This window comes from Paramormyrops kingsleyae, chromosome 22 (assembly GCF_048594095.1).
Source record: "Paramormyrops kingsleyae isolate MSU_618 chromosome 22, PKINGS_0.4, whole genome shotgun sequence".
NCBI classification, from domain to species: domain Eukaryota; kingdom Metazoa; phylum Chordata; class Actinopteri; order Osteoglossiformes; family Mormyridae; genus Paramormyrops; species Paramormyrops kingsleyae.
Window position 1 is genome coordinate 16,077,932 of NC_132818.1, and position 11,039 is coordinate 16,088,970.

Genomic DNA, 11,039 nt, shown 5'->3' on the forward strand with positions numbered 1-11,039 from the left:
GTTACCCTATACCTTAAAGGAGACCATGTATACAGAACAGGGTACTGGGCTATCTGAATGCTGTGCTCTAACTCCATTCTCTCAATGCTACACTATTTCTGCATTTCTGCTCAGAGACTGAGATCTGGTTCAGCATACTGGGCACAGCTGTGGTCAGGGTGACGATATGTTTATGTTTTTCCCGCCTTTGTGAGCTTTAGCAGAACTGGTCCAGCCCAGATTGACATCGCTTCACAATGGACAATGGCGATGCCAGGACATTGGGCTGCAATCCACTCTCGCCGCTTTCAGTGTGATTCTGCACCATATCTGTCCATCACTCTGCTCCTATCATTGTTTCTTGCTGTTGCTGATAGATAGATGCGCACCAAACACGAAACAAGAACAAACAAGTCAAAAATATTTCATGGTTTATTTATGGATGTGCTTTTGGGTGAGTGTATGAGACAGAGCGGGAGTAACAGGTAGCCTACAGTCATTCACATTCTCAATCAAACAAACCAGCAATCCAAACCAAAATCCGTCTCATTATTTTCTTCCTCGTCATCATTTTGATGAGCCGATCAACACTCCTACATCATATTATATTTTGATTATATTTCTGGCCATCTCTGTGTTATATGGTCCTCTTTGCTGTCCCACCTGTACAAGCACTACAATGTGTATCTTAAAATGGCTCTGTGGACTGAGCTATAATATTTTGGTTTTTCCTGTGGGAAGTAGTGCTACACAGGAAGTATTACGCTCGTTGATTGTCTGCTTGGTGCATTTTCCTGAAAGCATTGACAACATAAGTTGTACAGTGTAATTTAAAACTGCACATTGTATTTATTAAACAGACACTTTTGTTCAAAGCAATATACTTTTTTTTTTATATAAAGGCAGGGTCAGACACTCCTTGGAGTAACTGAGAGTTAAGGACCTTGCATAGGAGCCTAATGGTGAAATTACTTTACCTGCCCCAAGATCTGAACCAATGACCTTTTGTTTTCAGCCACACTGGGTTAACCCACTGAACCACAGACAATGCAATAGAGCCCCCACCCCCGCCTTGGGTGTGTGTATAGAAGTTGCACCTTCTCCCCATGTTCACAGGTCTTCAGTTTCTCCTACATTCCAACATGTGGTTGAATATGTGTGCCTAAACTGCCCATAGATATATGCTCTGAGGCTCCAGGGTCAGTGTCACCCTGAACTGGGTAACGACTTACCGGATGTAGGACGAGTGGTTTAATAATGTACTGACTGTTTTTAATGAGAATCCATACTATAGCTGCAGACAAATTACAGCAGTAATACCCAATATTAGCTTTTCCCAGAGAATCAGTAAGTTGACTGATTTTTCAGATGATCAGAGGTCTGTTTTGTTAGGTGTCAAATAAAAACAGATGAGCGGAAACAGACATCGACATGTACCCAGCAAGTCGTGGCTTCTCGTTTTCTGAGCTTGATGTGTTACCAGTTCACAGAATCAGAAGTGCTTGTAGGTGTTACTGAAGCTGTGATACTCCCCCCCCCTGCCTCTGATGCAGCCCATCACGCTTCATTTCTTACACAGTTGATGTGTGAACCACATTCCCATTATATTGCCTGGTTACGCTGCTGTTGACATCCTTCATAGCTCTGTGTGCATGTAAGACAGGCCAAGACATTATTTTGCACACACATTTGTTATGGTCTGTTGTGAGCGTATCTGCAGCAGTCTATCTGGCACACACAAGACGTGATTGGTCGGTAACTTGTATTTAAGGTAGTCTGGGTTAATTGTAAGTGAACAAAGATAAAGTCCATTTAAACTGATGTACCCTAAACTAAGCAGAGAACAGTGGCCTGAATCACAAAGCTGGATGTCTTATTTTGATCTGCTTCAGATTTTAAGTTTTTGTAAGCTGCCGATGTTTTCAAAGTATGACTTGCTGCGCTATGTCCCTATTGTTTGTATCCACTTTTATCTCCGTAAAGGCTCCCCAGTCTGTGTGTAAGTGAGTTTACTCTTTATGTGGTTGTACTCTATCTTGGAGTACAACCACACTCCTTCTTGTATGTTATTGCTTAAGTATAAGCCATTTTAATGCAATATGAAGGTATTTATAGCGCATGCATATAACTTATGTCGCATAAATTATTCCCTAAAGTCCACCACTATGCAGACTTTGGAATTAGAGGGGAGGACGCACTGGATCTTGTTTACACAAACATCCCGCCACGTACCCATCCCCCCCCCCCGCGTACCCCCGCCCACATACCCCAGAGAGCAGCGGCTGCTTTAATACTGCAAGGGAAGCTCCCCCTCCTGTAAAAGGTCACAAAAAATTTGATCAAGTAGGTTCTGTGGTGGGGTGGCACAGTGGTGCAGTGGTTAGCACTGGTGCCTTGCAGTAAGAATGCCCTGGGTTGGGTGTAGAGAATGCCCTGGGTTGGGTGTAGAGAATGCCCTGGGTTGGGTGTAGAGAATGCCCTGGGTTGGGTGTAGGGCCTTTCTGGGTGGAGTTTGCATGCTTTCCCTGTGTTAATTGTGGGCTTTTGCTGGGGGCTCTGGTTCCCTCCCATAGTCCAAAAGTGTGTATGATAGGTTAATTGGCAAATCTAAGTTGGCCCTGTGTGTGCGCCCTGCAGTGTGTTGGCGCCTGCCCAGGGTTGGTTCCTGCCTGTGCCCGTTGTTCCCAGGATTGGGATTAAGAGGTTATGGTGATGGATGGATGTTCTGTTGTGTTTGCATTGCTACTACAAAGAGCATGCTAGAACACGTTCAACTTCATGGCCAGTTTGTTCAGATTCTGCAAAAACTTCTCGCAGGTCATTTAATGTGGTTTCGTTTCTCATACATTACATTCCCGTAGAGGCATGACCCAATAAAACACACTGAAGAGCATCTTTGCTGGACTTCAATGGCAATTCTGTCATCAGTGCAGCAAAGCTAGATGTTTATCAGACAAGTGTTTCAAAACATGATTTCCAGGGAAGCTCAACGTCTCTGGGTGTAAATGGGGCATGGGGCTGGCCAGGGCACTGGGCTGCTGCATGCTGATTGGAGAATCTGTCAAAGGGGCGGCACCTCTTTTTGATTGACAGTGTTTCGAAATTATACTTCGCCATCAGAACATTTCAAGTTAAATCCCACAGTGTTTTTTGGCAAGTGATGCCTTTTCATTTTTTTGTTTTTTTGGCCAGCTTCCTCTGCTTAAAAAGCCACCACTCTGGCTACTCAGACCACATGCTTGCACTGCTGCCTTGCAGGAAGTTTGTCCTGGGTTTGTGCCCTGGGTTGGGTGTAGGGCCGTCCTGGGTGGAGTTCACATGCTTTCCCTGTGTTCATGTGGGTTTTTGCTGAGGGTAGGTTAATTGGCAAATCTAAGCTGGCCCTGTGTGTGCGCCCTGCAGTGTGTTGGAGCTGTGTGCACTGATGGAGACCTGAGATACTGCACATAGATCAGGCAACAAGGAGGCCTTTGATACAGCAAGATCCAAACAGTCCCGACCCATCGAAGCGGCAAAGCCCACAGCCGCTTCCAGGACAGCGGTGACAGACAATGGACCAGACAATATCCCTGGAAAAGCGCTCAGAGAATGTTCAGACCAACTAGCAGATGTTTACACTGACATCTTCATCTCCCAGAGCAACGCCATCATTCCAAGACCACCACCATCGGCCCCATGCCAAAGAAGTCTTCAGCGTCCTGCCTCAATGACTACCGTCCTGCTGCATTCACGTCCATCACCACGAAGACCCTGCTTCCCTCCTCACTAGACCCCCTGCTGTCAAGGACTCGGGCGGGTTTGGAGCACAGACGTGGCATGACACAGGCAGAAAGGTGGACGACCCACTTGCGGCTCCAAGGACAAAAACGGGGTTTATTAAATGAACTAAAGGACACACAAGTCAAAAGTAAATGGGAATAAACAAGACTAATAACAAAAACAGGGCAGGTAAGCAGAATGCACATCTAACACTGAGCATCTCAAACAAAACATTCACAATCATCAAACATCTCAGTCAACGAACCACTGGGGGACAGAACAGAAACAGGGACTTAAATACTGAAACTAAAGCTGGGTAACAAGATTAACACAGGACAGGTGAGACTAATTAACAAAGACTGGGAAAACAGGTCACAGGTGAAACTAATTAACTCAGGGAACTAAAACAGGGACACTAAGAACTAACCAAGGAACAGGGAAACAGAATCTAACACTGGGGAATTACAGACTGGTAAAAACACAAGCAGGGGCACAAAGAACGAAACCAAAACCAAGTACACGTCACAAGACATAGGAACTGGAAAAACTCAAATGGGACATCGGGGAGCAGAATACAAAAACAGAGAATGATTCGTACGAGTACCAGCTAGTTATCTATTACGCTCTATGCTTCTATATCCACTTCTGCAAATCCAGTGATTCATGTGGCATTGAGAAAAATAATTCAGAATGGGGTAACGTTGACCGAAGAATTATGAAACTTGAGAATATGTTTCTAGAAGTCGATACTCAAGATTCGGAGCAGAGGTGTCTTTTGGTGACGTCAGAGGTCGCTGAGAACAAGCTGTACAGAAGACATTTCCTTTTTTCTGTTATGTGAATATGCAGGAGATTGACTCTACAAAACGTACCTGATACCATTTATTTAGTGGATTTTTTTTTTAAGTCAGTTATGCCCATTTATGTCCCCTTCATGTCAGGTTACAGACACGCACCCTGACTAAATTCACCTGCTTGTTCTAGTATCAATCATTCTGTCCTAAAACAAGTCTTTGGATATGCTGTCATTACTGATTCTACTTCTCTGTTTCACCCACTTATATAGCAGTTATTTTTAACCAGCAGCGCAGTGCTTAACCACTTCCTTCACAACACGGTAAACAGAAGTCAGATCTCTTTCTTAAGAAGGGGTTTTTCAATGTAGACACCTTATTCTTTTATATCGAGTTCCTTTAAGGGCACCTGAGCTGATAAGCTATCCAGGTCTGGAGCCTATGGGCACAAAGCAGGAAACAACCCAGAATGGGGTACCAACCCAGTGCAGGGCACAGACACACCCCAGGTACACACACAAGCACATCAATGGGCAATGTACTAACTCCAATGGGCAATGTATGAATTCCAATCAACCTCATCATGTTTTCGGACTGTGGGAGGAAGCCCCATGACGACACAAGGAGAGCATGCAAACTCCACACATGGAGCCATAGGGATCACTCGAACCCTGGTCCCAGAGGTGTGAGGCATCAGTACTAAGCACCGCATCGCCGAGCCGCCCTGAGCCGAGAATTAGCCAATCATGTGATTCTACATCAAGTCTACCCAGCACTCACTCTCGAAGTGGTCGGTTGTGAAGTTTCCACCAGCAGAATCTGACGTGCTGGGGAAACCGCAGGAGAGGATCCTTAAACGAGGCGAAGGCTGGCACAACTTCCTTACTTGTTGCCGTGACAACTTCCCCTTTAGAGTTTGACGAAATCGCTCCCGTTTCATTCTTACAGTCACAATGGTTACAAACATAACTTCTCTACAAGTTCTCCCATTCTGGTTAGTTAAAAAATTCAGTCTCAGAAGTCCTGTTGGGAGAAGAGGTATTTTAACCTCTTCTCCCAACAGGACTTCTGAGACTGAAAGCGATATAAACATATATACAGTAGCGACGTAAATTATTCAGAATTATTAAACAAACAAAAAATATCGATAAAAGAGAAGCAAGTCTTTATTCAACAGAAACTGAAAGCTGACTGAAAAGCCACCTGCCTACTTGGCTTCTTCTCTCTTGTCTTTTCCTCAGTCACTGGAGGACTAAGGATCTACAGTAGCTAATCAGAAGGTTGCTGGTTTGAATCCCATGAATGCCAGGAGTGATTCTCCTCTCTTGGCCCCTTGAAGAAGTCCCTTAACCTGCAGTTGCTTCCTCCTGGGTATGACATTAATCTACATCCAGCCCTGCAGGTTCTCCAACTTTCACAATTTGGGGATTTGTGGCAGGACTGACACCTCACCCACTGGGAAAAAACACTGTTCCATTCCATTCAAACTATTGGGGTGTGGAGGTGTCACCCGCCGCATGGCAGCAGTTGAGTTCTCATCCCTGAGGTGGTTTGTTGTGTGGGGGTGTGGCAATGTGCTGCATCAGTACATGCTCCTTATCTCTCTCTCCTCTTTAAATGGAAATAACTACAAATGAACTAGGGAAATCCCTTAGTCCCCCTGTGATTCTTTGGAAAACAAAACACATTGAATCATTATGAATAACTGATTACAGATCAGGATATAACTGTAAAACTTTCAGCACAAAGCCTTGGATCTGCACTAGGTTCTAAAAACCATGCGACGTAAGTCACAAACGAAAGTAGCAAAAAGCCAAATCATAATATCAATCAAAATTAATCAGTCACTCTCATCAGGAAAAATCACACAAAATAATGAGGACCATAATTGTCAGATTTGGTAAAAATGTTGACTTGAAGATTTGCATAGTCTGACAGTCACCATTATGAAGAAACAACATATGGCAAAAAAGCAATATGTATGTGTGTGTATGTTCTTGTCTTTCGACGATCAGTAGTGTTATTCTTGATCTTCTGGCTGGTTAAAGTCTGTGACTTTGTCACCCAGCAGCACAGGCTACTAAGGGAGAGGTTTTTACCACAAAACCTTAGCACGTTAGATCTCAGGAACATAATCTACAGTGGCTATGAATCCATCTGCTTCTATAACACAGTTTGACTGCTGCCTTTGCTGTTAACAGTACCTGATATGGGCCACCCACTTAGCCCCAAGGGGTTCTTTCTGGGGTGTCTTGATCAGAACCCACTCACCAGGCACCACAGTGTGACCTCCGTAGACCAGCTCGTCCCACGCGTTGGACACCTGTTGAAAGGCAGACTGACTGACATTGGTCAGCTTAATGTAATAATCAGTAAAGCTTATCACTAGTAAGGTGAACATCTGCTTTTTCTGCTGGGTCCCTGAGCAAGACCCTTAACCCCGGCTGTCCCTGAATTCAGAAAAATGTGAATTGCTCTGGGTAAGAGCATCTGCCCACCATTCAGCTGTACACCATTGCTGAAAGGGCTTGAATGCTATCATTTGGATGCAAGCTGTAGATGTTTTTCAGCCAAGATAATTCAGTCCATGTCTTTAGGCCCCCATTTTTTGGATGATGGAGCTCCTTGGATCATTTGTCTATTTTCTCTGGGTCTATACATCTTGGTAGGTACACGTCCCATCTTCTTCTGTTCTTGCCTTGACTTTCTTTTTTTCCTGCCTCAGCTTTTCTTCTCAGAGGAGACCGGCGAACGGATCGGGCTTCTTCTTCCAACGTCTTGTCATTTGCAGATGTATCAGCCATTACTTGAGATGTAGTGCTCGAAGACACCACTGGCCGCGTTGCACTGGGACGAGTCACAGATGGTGTAGTACTCACAGTCACCACTGGGGGAGCACTTATCTGTTTGCTTCTTTTTTTTCATTGTGGTCTTTAATTTTTCTGCCAGTGTGAGGTGCTGTTTCTTCTAACCCTTCTTTTGACCTTCTGCAGGATACAGCTGCTCTGATGGCAGGAGCTTGCAGCTGTTTTGCTAACAAATCAATATGATCGTTTGGTCTTTTTTTTTAATCATTTTATTATTAAACGGCACCATACAGAACTCAAGATTGCACATGGAGTATCACAGAAATAAATCAAAATATCAATATCAGGAATAACCTAAAAAAGCAACCAACATACAATATCAAGTACCCAGCCCCCCTTCCTAAATAAATAAATATGACTAGTAGTCTCAGCACCCATAACAAGACCAAGGGCTCAATTAGGTTCAATAGTCTTCAAAGACTTAAAATAAGTAATAAAGGGCTTCAAGATAAATGCATATCTTCTACCTTCCCTCAAACTGTACTTAATTTTTTTATTTTTAAGAAGAACATAAGATTCTTCAGCCATAGGGATACAGAGGGGAAATGTGGAGCCTTACAAAATAACAATAATCTACGTTGTGCTATTAGTGAAGTAAAAGCGATCACATCAGCCTGTCGATTAGCCCAACAAATGTCGGGGTTATTGGTAACACCAAAGACAGCAACCAGCGGACAAGGTTCTCCAAGTAATCCTCTCCAAATTTTTTAATATGGTGTGGTTTCTTCATTTTTCCAGAGCTGTGCATGAAATACCCTAATCCCAGTCACGACACCCTAACTCCCAACCCTGCCCTAACCTTAACCATAAGTAACCAAACAAAATACAAGACTTTTGATTGCATTCACAGATTTTTAATAACATTGAGATTATCCAAAAGGGGACCTGAAAAATGTACCCAAAAGTATGAAAATTTCAGGTTTTACAACACTTTGGGGACATTTGGTCAGCAAATGTAATCTATGCAAACCCACACACACACACACACACACACAATATCTGTAGTACCATTATTTCAGAATCCTCAAGCTTAAGCAGTATATTGAGACAGAGTGAAGATGTTACAAAAAGATGTTTCTCACGGCCGGTTCAGTGTCTGTCTGTGTCTGTCTCTGCCGCCCCTGAGGGAAACGGGCCCTTTATCTTTGGTCTTCGTACAGATTCCTGGAGCTGGGGGGTCAGACGGCCTTGGTGAGAGTGAGCTGCATGAGATAGACAAAGAACATGATGTGAGGAAGCAAGTAGCAAGGACATAAAGAAATATAAAAAGTAGGAAACAGAAAAGCTATAAATGAGTGAAGAAGTGCAACAACAAGCCTGAAAGCATATAAAGGCCTTAAAACATGGGTATTATTCACTGAGCACAACTGGACTCGTTCATTCACTTCCCTCTTGGGGTCTGAGTCATACCGCTGAGGTTCGGATGTATTCTAGTAATTTGCTGACCACAGATACTACTCGCTTTTACAATAGAAACCTTATCCTGAACCAGTTCAGGTGGTCAGTTAGCTTTACTGCACTCCAGCTGTAAGGCTAATGTCAACATATCAAGATTGGAATTGTACCCTGAAACGAGATGGGGGGGGGGGGGGGGGGGCAGTAACCGTATAGATCTCTGATATCATACCACTGCATTGCCCTGTGATGATAGTCAAGTTGGTTTTGCATGTCGATGTAAAGCCAGTTTCACGCTACCAATAGGTTTGGGGGTGGGGAGGGGGGTTTCCACGCTGACCAGGGAGGTCCTCCTTCATAGATTTCGGCAACTGGGGGGCTGAAATTCGAGGGTGGTTCAAATTCATAATTTTATTCCTTGGCTATATGCCTGATTGGTCACAAAAGAATTTCAGTGTGTGTGTGGGGGGGGGGGTTTCAAACTCATTATTTTACTGAGTCCTCTCAGTCATGCGGTCAGCTTAAATGCAATATATTATTATAACTGCTACTGAAATTCCTGCTTTCTGAGTGGGATCAGGTCCCAGTTTTCCTGTGACGCTCCGTAAGCCTTGGCAAACGGCCCGAGATCCGCTACCCGAGATCTGCTCTCCCCCGACAATATGTGCCCTTCTTTAGAACTCCAACCAAACCCTCTCCCAACCACAGTGACCTCCTTTATGCAGTGTGTCGAAAGTGCAACCAGAAGACACTTCCGTAGCACGCCGTGCTCAAGTGAACATAGAGGGTACAAACCAGCACGATTCAATCTTTGAGAAAAGTGCATCAAAATTCACCCAGATCAGATATTGAGTGCAAAACTATGTTTATACTTATATTACATATTGAGCTATAAAAATATGAATTTGGTTTTTTTACATATTCGTAAATGTATTTGTTACCTAATACTTTTACCTAAACAAACCAGTTCACGTGGACGTACGCTCAGAATAAAATAGAATTATTGGGGTTTTATGGGTTTCTGCTAAACCAGTGACTGTTTTGCATTTTGAACCACTTCCTTTCTTAACAACCTCAGCTTTCCTTCCTGCAGATAACATTTTTACAGCATTTCTCTGCTAATAAGGCAAAATGTCACTGACACTGGATGCTCATGCTATTGAAACATTGTAAGAACGTTATATGGTGACACCAGGTGACACTAGTCAGATATGGTACTATGACATAATATATATGTGACATACAACCACTTATTTAATTGAAGAGGTGTACACAGGGGTGATCATTCTTTCCACATCTGTCTTTTTTAGAGAAACATTAAGATAACAGCTCTATTATAAAGAGGATATCTCCACTATACCAACCTGGAAACTTTCCAAACCCTCTTTTCTTGTTTAGCTGGCCAGTATTGGAGGATTATCTGCTTTTTGGCCAGTGCATAGCGGAGGAGGCCAGTGCATTGTTTAAATTCCCTTAATAATAATGCGTTTACCTCCCTTTCCCCGTGCTCCACCATCTCAAGTCTCCTCGATTTGAGGCATTATGCTCTGAATATACCAGCAGTCCCTCTCCAGCGTAGTTGACCGGGAGGCAACAGAGAGCAGACTTGCCGACGACAACATCAAAGACAAACGGAGACAAGCAGGCGTCCAGGATCCTGGCCACGAAGAGCCAGCTTGCACTGGGCTCCAGGGAAAGGCTTGGCTGATCCTAGCAGGACACTGGCCCAGCAGCCATGGCAGAACCTGTTGGACTGCAGGAAGGGGAACTCGAAGACACCAAAAAGGTCACCTGTTGAATGGGCTAACAGCAGAACAATGAAAATGCAGTTGATGCACTGCTGTTCAAGGTCACGTAGACGGCTATATTTACGAAGAAACACCCGGTATGCTGCCACACATAAGCAGTGGATCAAAGCCCAAAAGTAGCCCAAATTGTGGGTTGCATGCACTTTGTGGGTCAGCCCACAAAGAAAAATTAAAGACCACATAGATGTTGCCCACAAGCAGCAGGGACCCAGGCTGGCAGGAAAGATCCACAGCTCTAGGAAGCCTATACTGGTCTCAACTAATCCCAGCTTCCCAGAGACCAGCAAGAGCAGCCCTCCCAGAAAATGTCTGCCACCCCTGAAACAGATACATGAATTTCAAAACAGAAAGGACATAGACATACTTGTTGGTGAAATACGACGCGACATAAAAGCGGCCATAAGATTAATTTTCCTTCCTGTTTTAGTACATGTGAA

The 11,039-nt window shown here is 43.9% G+C and overlaps 1 pseudogene; it reads right to left on the reverse strand.

Moving 5' to 3' along the window:
- Positions 1-6,183: 6,183 nt before the first annotated feature.
- On the reverse strand, positions 6,184-10,992 carry LOC111849157 (UDP-N-acetylglucosamine transporter TMEM241-like; annotated as a pseudogene).
- Positions 10,993-11,039: the final 47 nt, after the last annotated feature.